The following is a 13323-nucleotide window of genomic DNA, read 5'->3' as shown; positions in this document are numbered from 1 at the left end:
ATGTTAGTTTTCTTCCCCTGTTTTGACATCTTATCTGATAATATTGAGACAATATGGTTTATGTTACAAGTCAGGCACTCATGGATCCCTTTTAGAATTCTTTCAGTCTACAGATTTTGTGTGTGTATCTACATATATGTATATATATAATAATGTGTATGTATATATATATATATATATATATATAGATGGATAGATAGAATTAAATGTGTATATTTGTGTGCATATGTGGTACAGGGCTGAGACAAAGATAGAAGGAGTAAGTATTATATGAAAATTGAAATTCTCTGCACTTTCAGATGAATTAAGGCTTCCTAATTTGATGTTCTTATATAACTCAGTTATTAATAAAGTAAGTTCCATAAGATTTGGACTAGTTTTCACTATACGAATTTGTTAATGGAAGACCACATTTGAGAGGTTGTCATGGGTCTTATCTTAGGTCTTATCACTAACAGGTTTTAGCAGATTTACCTAGGGAACCTCTGCAAATGAAAGTGAATAAAGGAAGCAGATACACTACTCTGGGAATCGCACCTACTCCAGAACCTCCAAGGAAAAATGCTTCCCAGGATCAGATATCTATATGGGACAGGTAAGACCTAAGATGAAATAAGCTGATTAAAATGGACATTTTAGAGTAGGTTAACAGGAACAAGCTGGATCAAAGAGAACTCGTTATTTAGCACTGATCATTACTATTGTATTACTCATGTTTTAATGTTTCCTGATGCTTCCATTTGCTGGCAGAGGTACATATCCAAATTTTAATGTAGATATGCCAATTTTAAAGTATGTGATCCAAACAGGCCAGACCTCTCTACAATCAAAATGGAAGACTGCAAAGTTTTATATCTGATTTCCTTTTAGTAATTTTTGTCATGGGGGAGTGTAGGGGATTAAGACTGTGTCTCCTTTTCAGGCTGTTGCTAAGTTGATTCAAAATGTGGGAAGTGAAAATTTACTTCAGGTCTCAAAAATGCCTCAGAGAAAAGGCCAACAAAGGAGTCAAGGCTTTCCAAGTAATTTACTTGAGGAAAATTTCATCTGATGTCAATTCTATTGTCATATAAATCTCCCCTCTCAATCAGCCCACTGTGAAATTTATAAATGCAATTTAAGCTGTAACCTGACTTAGTTTTACGTAGATCCAGGGACATATGAGATTATGACTCTGCTTACCAAAGTTTGTATAATGTTTATGCCATTGATAGAAGCATGGCAATATAAATATCTTTTTTAACTTTTATAAACTCAACAAATACACAAGACTGCAATAAGCAACAGAATTTATTTCTCTCATAATTTTCTCTATAAAAGTTTTCTAAAAACTTCTTTTAAGAAATTCAAGATCTTTTTTTTTAATCTACTGAACCCGCGTTTAAGCATAATTAAACCAAGGGTTTTGTTCCTATAATTTCTTCACTGCGTAGAACTATTTTGGCTACAGTGACTTACAACATAAATTCAAAAAGCTGTTTTCTCTTACTATTGGAGAATTGCTGCATTTATCAACATGATATAGTTCTTAAAAGTCTCAATGTTACTGTTTATATAAGTATAATATATAAGGATATATTGATACATAAAAGTCACTGGTTCTGTTTTCATGATTTGAATTCATGCCTTATGCTGAATATTGTTTAATATAGTAATCTAATGGACCATTGTTGAAATAAAATTGTATATTTATTCATTGCATTAATATCTGTGCACATATGGACCTATAAAAGATGAGAGGAAGGGAACTGAGGAGTAATATATTGTTTTTATGATTGAAAAGCAGAGAGATCTCTTCATATCAGGAATAGATACAGACCTTAAGAGTGAGAACAGAAGTTGGACAGCGAGCATGGTCCCGGCGGTGGCCCCGGCCCTGGCGGCAGCCTGGAGGAGGTCCGGACATTGTTTGTCAGTGGTCTTCCTGTAGACATCAAACCAAGAGAACTCTATCTTCTCTTCAGGCCATTTAAGGGGTATGAAGGGTCATTGATCAAACTCACATCTAAAACAGCCTGTAGGTTTTGTGACTTTTGACAGCCATGCTGGGGCAGAAGCAGCAAAAAATGCATTAAATGGTATTCGTTTTGACCCCGAGAATCCACAAACCTTAAGGTTAGAATTTGCCAAGGCCAAAATTAAAATGGCAAAGAGTAAACTAATGGCAACACCAAATCCCACCAGCATTCACCCTGCCCTGGGCGCACACTTTATCGCACAGGACCCCTATGACCTGACAGGAGCTGCTCTGATCCCCACTTCCCCGGAGGCCTGGACCCCTTACCCATTGTCCACTACAGAGCTGACCCCTGCCATCCCACATGCTGCATTCACCTACCCAGCTGCTGCTGCTGCTGCCCTGCATGCTCAGATGCGCTGGTACCCTCCCTCTGATGCCACACAACAAGGATGGAAATCGTCAGTTCTGCTAGTCCTTCAGGTCCTCCCCTCTCTCCTGATGGCTCTCCCTGGAGACCAGTTGTCAGATGAATCTGTGTCCCCTCTCCACTTTCTGATGGAGCATGTGCCCTTTCCTATCTTGTCAGTTGCTGTCATCCTTTCTGAACTTGCAAACAACCAAAAAAGTGCAAGTATTTTTGTACCATGTGTAACAAGGCTATATTTATGCATCATAAAGGACTTTTTGAGTGTGTTTGTGTGCAATTAATAAAGAGAAATGGTTAACCCTGTCAGATAAGTTAATGTTTAGTTTGAAGCTTGAAGAAAAGAGGTTCAGTTCTTCAGTGAGAAGCATTTTTGTCAGGCATTAGTTTAAAAAAAATGAAGGAAACAAATTGTGTAATTTCATTTTGTTTTTGTGAGCCTATGTCATATTACTGCTTGGTCCTGAAGTGCTTTACCTATTAGCTACAGCTGTCTTGCTTGTATTCAGACTTTGGAGAATAGGTTGCTATTATCATTGCTGATCCTATGAGAATGTGAAACTGGATAATATATGAAATGGAAAAAAAGTATCATCCAAGGTGAAAAAAAAAAAGAGTGAGAACATTTTAGGATATTAGGCAGAAAAAGGGAAGATAGAAAGAGTATTCAATTAAGGCCTCTGATGTTGTGGCAGGTCAGAAAGGTTTTATCCTGAGAATTTTACCCAGGGACATATAACTGGGGAGTTGAGAGTAGGAAGTTACTTCTGGGAATTTCAGACATTCATCCTCTGATGATGAAGAGTTACTTAAAAATGTAGGAACCCTTCTAATCAAAAGAGGCATCCCTACTGAGAGGTCGGCTATTATAATTTGGACCAAGAATACTACTTCATCTATGAGTAAGGCAGTGAGTGGGCTTACCCTCTGTGTGATATAGCTTCCATAGGGACAAAACTGGCATTTTCTCTGGACAGGAATCACATTCCCTACAAGAACAAACTTGGGAGACTTGGGTTGGAGAAGCAAAAGCTTTCAAGGGACAAACTTTCCCTGAACCAGACAAAGTGAGCAGACTGTCAAATGGTCTAAGGGGGAATAGCTGCAAAGATGGATACCCTCTCACAGAGGACCAGGCCAGATATTACCTGGCAGGAATGAATACAAACTTCAGCTGCTATGTTTGAAGGGGGCCCAATTAGAAGATCCTCTAGGCTACTTTGGTCACCAGTACTGTGCAGAACAAAGGAGAAAAGCCTACTGAGTTCCAAGGGTTAAGTAATTTGTAGAGATTCTTACAAAAAAAGACACTGTGAATTTCCTGAAAAATGCAAGAAAAAGAACACTGCAAAGATTGAGCAGGGGCTGGGACCGTTGTCATATCATTAGATCTATGAAGACATAAAAGGCATTGCCAACAATGGCCAAGGTGAGACAGGTATCAATAAAATCCACCAGCCTTAGTAGGCTTCAGATCTTTTTTTCAGTGTGGGCTATAGGTATAAAGCAGAACAGCACCATGAGTATCAAACTGCTGTCACAGCTATTACCTGAGACAATTAAGCAAGAGATGGAGCAGCGCACATCCCATTCTCCTTGGAGAGGTGGAGGACCAAGGGAATGCAGGGCATTTTCATGCCTGAAATAAGAATACCTCCATTAGCTAATGAATCATAAAGCAACAGAGCCACCTTTTCTAATTGTGGATCTGATGGCCATACTAATGTAGGATGTCTTGGCAAGGGAGATAGTGGAAAGAGTACAAACCATCACCAGGGAGAATAAGAACCTTACTCATGGGGCAAGTGGCATTTGAGCTGAGTTTGGAGGACAGTTGGGGTTTCTGAGAGGCACAGGTGAGACTAGAATGTGTTCATGGCAAGAAGTATAAGGACTCATAGGTTTAAAAAGATAGAGAAATGAAACATGGTAATGAAAGATTAAGTAGGTCAATTTTCTTGAGCCTTGGAGAAACTGGGAGAAATCATGGATACAAGGAATATGTGCAATTAAAAAAAATCTCCAAATCTGGCAATTAAAATGATTTGGGGTCTCTCCTTTCTCCTTTGTAGGTTAAAATGGATTCCATGCCCATTATGTTTACCTGAAACAAACTTTTCCTACAATACAATCAAAGTAGAATTTGGATTAAGTGGGAGTGTAATTGTAAATTGTGAAAGGGGTACATGAGATGTCAGAGGGAAGTTGCATGATATCTCTAAGTCTAGGTTAGTATGAATCCTGGATTCTTCAGTTTTGAACTGGAATATCCATTTTGGTAACAAGAGGTCACAAAAAACCATATTACCTTCCTTGATGTGAAATAAATGTTCAAGACTGTTAATTAGGGACATGTATGTTCTTCTTCATGTTCTAGGTGCTGGAAAACAACACAGTGAGAATAAACTAAGTGCTTACTTTGAATAGGTGGCAAACAACACTCCTTAACTCACCATATACAAATTAAGAAGAGCAGGCCAAGTAACTGGGGGGAACAAGAAAGCAGATAGAGTTGAGTGATCTCACACTAATACCATGAGAAAATCAGAACTTGCTTTCTGTAGCATTTGGCATTTGGACAGAGAAATACAGTAACAAAAGTGAGGATGGAATACCTTCTACACTTGTATTTAATAGTAGGTTTACGTAGCAGAGCTTTATACTGTGGAGAGTAAAGACAAAAATTGTTAAATTTTTAGACTGGAGACAAAGGAAGAACAATTATCATTGGATGTATGATAGAACATATTTGTTACTTACAATGTACCATACAAATACTAGCAAAAAACACTGTCCCTTCAATGAGTTTATAATATTCTTTGGATTGAAAGACTACATACAGGGAAATTAGAATGAGAGGTAAGGAATCTGTGGCTTCCCAATAGGCAAGTCTCTGGCAAATCTGAGGCTCAAAGTGACTAAGGACACATAATTGTTAAGTGTCTAAGACCATGTGGCTACCCCCTTACAAGTCTTCCCTTTATAGGCTAAACATCCCTGAATCTCCAGGTCATATTCTATCTTGGATGCAGTACTCCTTTGGAATATAACACTCCAGACTAGGGAAGGGCACTGGCTACTATCACATTCCTATTCCTGGAAATCAGGCAGCTAGGTGGCACAGTGGATAGATCACTGGCCCTGGAGTCAGGAGGACCTGAGTTCAAATCCACTCTCAGACACTTACTAATTACCTAGCTGTGTGATCTTGGGCAAGTCACTTAATCCTATTGCCTATTGCAAATCCTATTGCAAAAAAAACCCTATTCTTGGAAATCATGATTCTCAATCCAGAACACAATCACAATAGGGTTTTTATTCACCATAAGGGGTTGCTGTTTTATGGGTGCCACTCAAACATCGATAACCTTTTTTGGGACTTTTTCATTTTTGTGGAGGGAATGAAGTACAGAGAAGAAGGGGTTGCCAATCATCAGGTTTATGGTTGTTACTGATAAAAAGAAAAGGCTGATGGAAGCTTCACAAGCTCTTTCACAGAACCATCTGTCCCAAGTGTGTAACCAGCATGTAACTAGTACCTTTCTTTTTGAGGTCTTTTGAGGAGCTGCTCTTAGCACCATAATAACTGATTCATCCCCATATTCTGAAGCTGCTCCCTAGGTAGCCCCCACACTAAACCAGGATGCCTTCTCTAGTTCCTCTCCTTTTTCTTCACTGGGAAATCCCTTCCCATTCAAACTCCTGCAGCAGGATATTTCTTAGAGATGAGAACTGGGGGAGTCATTCTTTTGGTACCTATTTTAATGTCCCTTTCTAATGTCTTGAAGGAACTAGAAAGAATGCATTAAAAGATGTACCACTTTACTTCTGGTCTTTAGATAAGGAAACAGTTTGTAGGAACCCACAAAATCAAAATCAAGACAGGCCATCTTGGTTCTAGTCAGAGATTTTGGTCTTAGTTCTCAAGAGCAGCAGGCCCCCACAGGTGTATTCACCATTGGGTCACTGGGGTTACTTGTCACCAGCTCTTCAGTTCAGTTTCTACATTTTGTCTTTCTCTCCATTCCCCAGAACAGAGGTCTCCAAGTAGGGACCTCTGGTTTGATCTCAAGGGAAATGTGGCCAACCCAAATGGTCCCTGGTTCCCCAAAAAAACCCAAATGTCCCATTGAACTCCCCAAACTCAACCCCCTTCACTGTTCCCTGTGTAATCTAACCTTTCCCAGAAGAGCAAAAGCAGTTGTAATCCAACCACTCCAGGTACCAATTTCTCCCTTTCCTTCTTCCCTAAGGTGACAAGTGATTAAGAGACTTTATTCTCACTTTTAGAGGAGCAGTGATAGATAGGTTGTTATCTTCATCAAATATTTTATTAGTATCTTTCCTTCCAAACTTACTCCTCTTCTAAAGTCAGCTACTGCTATCAAAAATCATCTTTCCTGTTATCCAATCAGCTACTCCTTACCTACACAATATCTCTCATACAGTTCCTCTTCTCTCTCTGGTGTAGGTTCACCTTATCCATCACCTCTCACCTGAAATACTCCAACAGACTTCTGGATCATCTTCCTTCCAGTAAAATCAATAAACACAGAGGGTATTTCAAATGTGAGAGACTACAGAATGCTTGTCAGGACACTGGACTATTATGCCAGTTTTGCCACCAACTAGCTGAGTGACTTTAAGCTAATTACTTTCATCTGGGCCTCAGGTTTCTCAGATGGGAATAAGAATGTCTGCCCAACTGACTCCTTGACAGGGATTCCAAATTGGGGATTCCTCTTTCTGTACCAGTCACTAATTTCCAGGTCCCTTCTAACTGTAAGATCCCAGCTGTTACAATTATTAGCCACGGGCAAGTTACTTCAATCCATTAACCACAATCAGCAAACATTTCTTAAGTGCCATGTACCAGATACTCTGATAGGATACAAAGAAAAAGAAGCCAATAATGTTCTCAAAGAACTTACACTGCAACCAAGGGAGATGTGTACACATATAAATGATATAGTCAAGTCTAGTCTTTCTGTCCTTGACATTGAACTCTCCCTGATCCAGCACACTACCCCTGTCTGGGGTTTAAGCCTGAAGTCTTCAAACTCTAGTTTTGAAAGCTAAGGCTCTGGGTTGAGGTCTTAAATAGAATTTGAACTCCATTAGTCCAGCACTCAGGCTTTCCACATCTCAAAACCTTTCCAGGATTCTTATTCGAAGTCTTAAAATGCAAATGGCACAATTCATTTTCCTTTGTACCACTGAATAACACACACTACACAACAACACACACTAGACTCACATAGTAACTCCCCTGCTCTGTTCACCATTCAAAGTGCTGCTGCCTATTGTCTATTTTCTCAATTACAACCACTCAGGAGGCAGCTCACCACACATCTGTTTCTTTGGCAATGACAGTCGGTGGTCACTAAAAGGTGGACTAATCCTTTATAAGTTGTGGGGAAAGCACATTTGTGTGTGTGTGTGTGTGTGTGTGTGTGTGTAGAAAAATCAAGGATAATTGTTCATAAACTGCATTGCTGCTCAGTGCCTTGCCATTGGACCCTTGTGATGCCAGGGCTATTAGTGAAGACTTTTTTCATAAAATCAGAACACTTCCACTACTTATCTTATCTGCTGGGTAAGTTAGTGAAAGAGGGAAAAGCCAGTGAAAGAAAGCATAAATATCCCTAAGAAACTCAGCAATTACTGAGTGGACTATAATAAGGATTTTGTCCAGTTTCTTTATTAACACCTTCAATAGTCCCTCCCACAGATATCAACAATTAACATTTGTTAAACACTGACTATGGGACAGTAGCTAACATACAGCCTACTATGTGTCAGGCACTGTGTTAAGCACTTTATAAACATCTTACTTGATCCTAATAACAACCCTAAGATGCAAATGTTGTTCTATTATTATAATAGTCACTTTATAATAGAGGAAACTGAGGCAAAATGAAGCTAAGTGACTTGCCCAGGGTCACAAGCTACTAAGTGTTTGAGACTGCCCAATCAATCTGCTTTTCCACAGAACTCCCCCAACAACTGTGTGCCAGGCATCATGCTCACTGAGAGGTTACAAAGAGAAGAAAAGAAGCCAACCCTACCCTTTACTGTAGCTGGGAAAGACAATATGAACATATACAGATATATATGTACATATATATATGTGTGTACACACAGATACATATATACATACATATATATAAAACATACACATATATACGTGCATATATAATATATATATATATATATATATATATATATATATATATAAAAATATATAAAATTTAACAGGCACTGGCCAAGTCCAACCTTTATGGGTTTGTTGTGTTCTCCCTGATCCATCACACAACCCTCGCCAGGGCTCAAATTCCAAAGGAGGTTTCAAGCTACCATTACTCTATCCTTATAGGCAATATCAGACACTAGCATTTTCACTGAGGAGTTTCTGAGGAGACAGTTTAATTGTCATTTTGGAGAGACTTTAGATGTAATGGCTGAAGGAAGGCAAAGAAAAATGATAAAGAAATTATTTCCTAAGAGACCTAGGCTCAACTTTTATCTTACAAAGAAACACAAAAAGAATTCTTGAGGAGAGACTTTAATTGGTATCCCAAGACAAATGAGTATCGAAGATTATGTGTCCAAGAAATGAGAAGTGTGCAGTTGTAATGATGGTTAAAATATATTTGGCTATAATACTCCTCACAGTTGAAATATTGCAAATAATTATTCCCTCTTTATTTTACTGCTTTTTACACTATTTGGAAAGGATAACGTCAGGAGCCTTAATGTTTATTTAAACTTAGTACATTAGTAAACTTGAGAAATGATTTATGGAAAAAATATCTTTCTCAAACAAAAACATTTAATAAGTATGGGTAGGGATGCAAAACTAACTAATTAATGGGGAAGATATTACAATTTTAGCAATTTATTTTAAAATACAAGATTATTTGAGAGCCTGTGATGAGAATAAATGAAGAAAATGAGCTAGGAAGAGGTACAAAGAAAATGATCACATTTATCTAGTCAGTGATATTTTGGTAAAGGTTAACAACTAACTCTCCAGGTACCCCCCAAAAAGTGCAAATGACACACTTTTAAGCTTAATCTGTATTACCATTTTTACCTTAAATTTTTAAGTCTAAACAATCAGCCAAGCAACAAATCAAGCTCGAATTTGTAGAATTTGCTCAGGCCCCAGGTGTAAATGCTTATACTGAAAATTTACAATCAGTTTATTGAAGAGGTACCTGCAGCACACTTCTGCTCAGCATGTATATTAATATATCCTGAACGTCTGTTACCTGGTTTCCTCTCAATATTTTCCCTTCTAATTCCAGGCCTTCACTAGTCATAGATATATGTCAGTACTGTAAGGTCAGTAGAAATTTCAGCCTTAAAAATTCCTTGCTATTTTCATTTCCTTAACAAGTGCCAACTCAGTCATTTGAACAGAGCAGGCAGTAACAAGCATTGTCTTAATTGAAGAGAACAACAGCTGATGAACAAAACCATGTGGGTGAAGGGGCAACCTTCCAAATCTCTGCTTCCACAACATCCTGCTCTTGCCATACCAACAAGCACCGTGCCTCACACAGTCATTTGCACCTTCTTCCTCATCAGTTTTCCTGGTGTGCCATGCTGCCTGTGCACTGTCAGGGCTACAGACTACTGAAGAACATGCCTACGGTCTCGCTGGGGCATTGTTTCTTTTCCTTCCAAGGGCAGGCGAGATTTTCCTGTGCCAGGGTATTTAAGGCCGAGCTCTGCAGCGGCAGATCTGCATCTCCATCATCACATCTGCAATGCACACAGGCTGCCAAACTGCCAGGCCCCTACTAAAACGACTTAAATGGCTCCTTTGCTCTCTGTCTCTGAGGCTGCGGCTGACAGGTCGTTTTGCAAGCCAGGAGGGGGGGGGGGCGCAAGAACGGCATGGGGGAGGGGGAGACGGGGCAGGGTGGCAAGGGCAAGGGCAAGGGCAGGAGGAGAAGGAAAGGCAAAAGGGAAGGGGGAAGGCGCAAGGCGGCGGCGCAGGGGCCAGAGCCTCGGACCCGGGAGCTGTGTGGGCAGCTCCTGTGCAGGAGCCCTGCCTCGGCCAGCCTAGGCCTACACTGGCTCCCTCCCTGCACCCCCTCCGACCGGCCCCGAGGCTGGGGCGGGGCATTCTTTACCTTTTCGGCCATCAGATTCCGTCACCCGGCCCGAAGCTACTAGAAGAGGATGTCTGCAGGGCTTGCAGACGGAGGGGAAACGCATGCGCCGGCAGCCGGAAACAGAACGCGGGGCAGCCGAAGCGGGTGGGGCGGCCAAGGGGAAGCAGGGCGGGCCCGAGGGCCTCCCGAGCCCGGCGATGGCCAGGGTGCCAGGGAGCTGCGGGAACCGGAAGCGGGCGTGGCCGGGGCGCGGAGCCGCCTTCCTGTGCGTCAGGGGGGGGGCGGGATGAGCCAGGACTGCTTGCCCCAGTCACTGAAGTCGGAAAGGGAGGGAGGGTGGACCCCGGAGAGCTTTCGCCCCGCCCCGCGCCCACGTATGTGTCCTGGTTTGGCCGTGATGTACGAAGAAGACCTGCCTTTCTGGACAATTAGCTTTGTTTCCTGGCAGATTGAAAGGGCCCAAAGGAACACCGTTCACCTACTGGAACGTCACCTTCTAGATAATTCTATGTTTTGGCAGCTAAGTGGCCCAGTGGTTAGCGCGCTGGCCTTGGAGTGAGAAGAGCAGGAGTTGGAATCCTGCCTCAGTCACTGAACACTCACCAGCTGTGTGACCTTGGACGAGTCAACTTCCCCTGGATGGCCTGGCATCCAGGGCCAGCTCCAGTCGTCACGATTCCTACCCGGGGCCACTGGGTCCAGATGGCTCTGGAGGAGAAAGTGAGGCTGCGCACTCAAAACTCATATACTTGCCAGGACGTCACCTCCTCAAAATGAAGGACACAAATAATCCTCTGTTAGCAAAGACCACTTAGACCCCAACTATTCTCTGCCACATTACCTGATTCTTTGACGATTCTATTATTCTATCAGTGTGAAATAAGTCACAGAGCCTGGTTCTCCAGCTGTTTGTCTCAAGTTTAGTTTTTAAAAGTATTATGGAAAAGTGCAAAAGAATAGTAAGAATACTCTTACCTCTAAATTCAAATCCTGCTTCAAACTTGTGACCTCGGACAAGAGGAAGTGGGAATACTAAAAGCTTACAAGATTTGCAGATGAAACGTATAAGGATCAGTCTCTCTAATCGTCTCATCTGATAATCTGCCCAATTACATAATGTATATAAAGTGCTGAACATACTTTTGTTTCCCATCTAAATGGGCAAACAAGGCAAAAGATATGAAGACATTCACAAAAAAAATAATTTGCAATATCATTGAGTATGTCTGGTACAAAATCCAAATAGGAGATAAAGGTTGGCCCTGAAGGCAAGAGTATCTGAGTTTAAATCCAGCCTCAGACACTTTACTACCTGGGCGACCTTGGGCAAGTCACTTAACCTGATTGCCCTGGATCCAGGGCCATTTCCAATCCTCCTTATTTATATGTGACCACTGGACTCACATGGCCCAAGAGGACAAAATGAGACTGGTGACTTGACACATTACCCTCTGACTCCAATTCACCTCCCTGATGTCATGATCTTCCAGAACAAAAACCAAACATCATCATCATAGGGAAATGGTGAGGTTTTCTGGTCGATCCTGCACAGTACTGTTATAAATGAAAGAAAAACCTGCTAGAGTGAGAGAAAATTGTACATTATATTCATGAACCTTGCAATATACAGGTGCCTTATTTAAAGCATGAGGTAGCATTGGACCATCAGATAATTTAGAGTCTTCAGAAACTTTCCCCTCGCTCTTGGATTTTCATAGGCTCTTAGAGCTTAAGTTACAAACTAAGAGGTCTACCCATCCCATGACATGTTCCTAATATGATTCCCCCCATCATACAACACACAATATGCTGATAAATGCCAATCATCACAGGGGGTGTGATTCAATTACCTAACTGCACAAACTTAGTCGCATTAGGTCAAGATCTCTAGGTCAGGGGGCGGCTAGGTGACTCAGTGGATACAGCACCAGCCCTGGAATCAGGAGGACCTGCATTCAAATCCAGCCTCAGACAATTAATAATTACCTAGCTGTGTGGCCTTGGGCAAGCCACGTAACCCCATTGGCCTTGCAAAAACTTTAAAAAAAAAGATCTCTAGGTCACTCTTGACTGGTTTAAACTGGATTCTTCTAATCTTAGGTTTGTCATCTCTGGAATGGGATTAGGAAAACTCTCCCAGTCTTGTGATTGGCTGGGACATTGCCCCTTTGCAATGGGTTCCCCCTCCATACCCTCTGAAGCCCAACACCCTACATTCCTCACAACTCCCCCCTTTTCTTTTTAATAACAACTTGGCCTTCACACTTCACCAGCAGTGTCTTCCTCAAATTCATTCACCATCCTCATCCTTGATAGCACTACTGACTTTTTCTATCAGTATTTTTCCCTCTTCCTTATTAGAGCTGCACACCCATCCTGATTTGCAAGTAGAATTATGTACTATTGCAGTAGCTGACTAGGCCATCAATGGGAGACACACAGAGATAACTGGATTCTCCCATTTAGGCTCAACAGTAACATACCCAGCAACACTCTCCACCATGAACCAGTAAACCAATTCATCCAAGTGATACTAAAGGGGCTTGTCCGGTTGTGGATTGGAACATGTGCCAATTTTCTGATATCCCTGGTTATGTTCTTTACCAGCTGCCCATTGGCAATTATCTTTAGACAACAACTTGGTAAGTTAACTTTGCCACAGACTCCTCCTTCTTCAGCCAACAGCCAGTCCTGTTTGCCTCTTGTTATTGGGGCTTGGTAAGCCAGCTAGTCCAAGACCCTAGCTGTTTTGAAATTATTTCCACTACAGCTTGGAGTCTTATTAGTCTATTTAGAATATAAATTGGGGTTCC

General features: G+C 41.2%; 1 pseudogene; it reads left to right on the top strand.

Moving 5' to 3' along the window:
- Positions 1-586: 586 nt before the first annotated feature.
- Positions 587-10196, top strand: LOC141498603 (RNA-binding protein with multiple splicing 2 pseudogene; annotated as a pseudogene).
- The last annotated feature ends 3127 nt before the right edge of the window (positions 10197-13323 follow it).

The sequence above is a fragment of the Macrotis lagotis genome, chromosome X (assembly GCF_037893015.1).
Source record: "Macrotis lagotis isolate mMagLag1 chromosome X, bilby.v1.9.chrom.fasta, whole genome shotgun sequence".
Taxonomy (NCBI): domain Eukaryota; kingdom Metazoa; phylum Chordata; class Mammalia; order Peramelemorphia; family Peramelidae; genus Macrotis; species Macrotis lagotis.
This window is presented reverse-complemented; position numbering and strand designations above follow the sequence as displayed.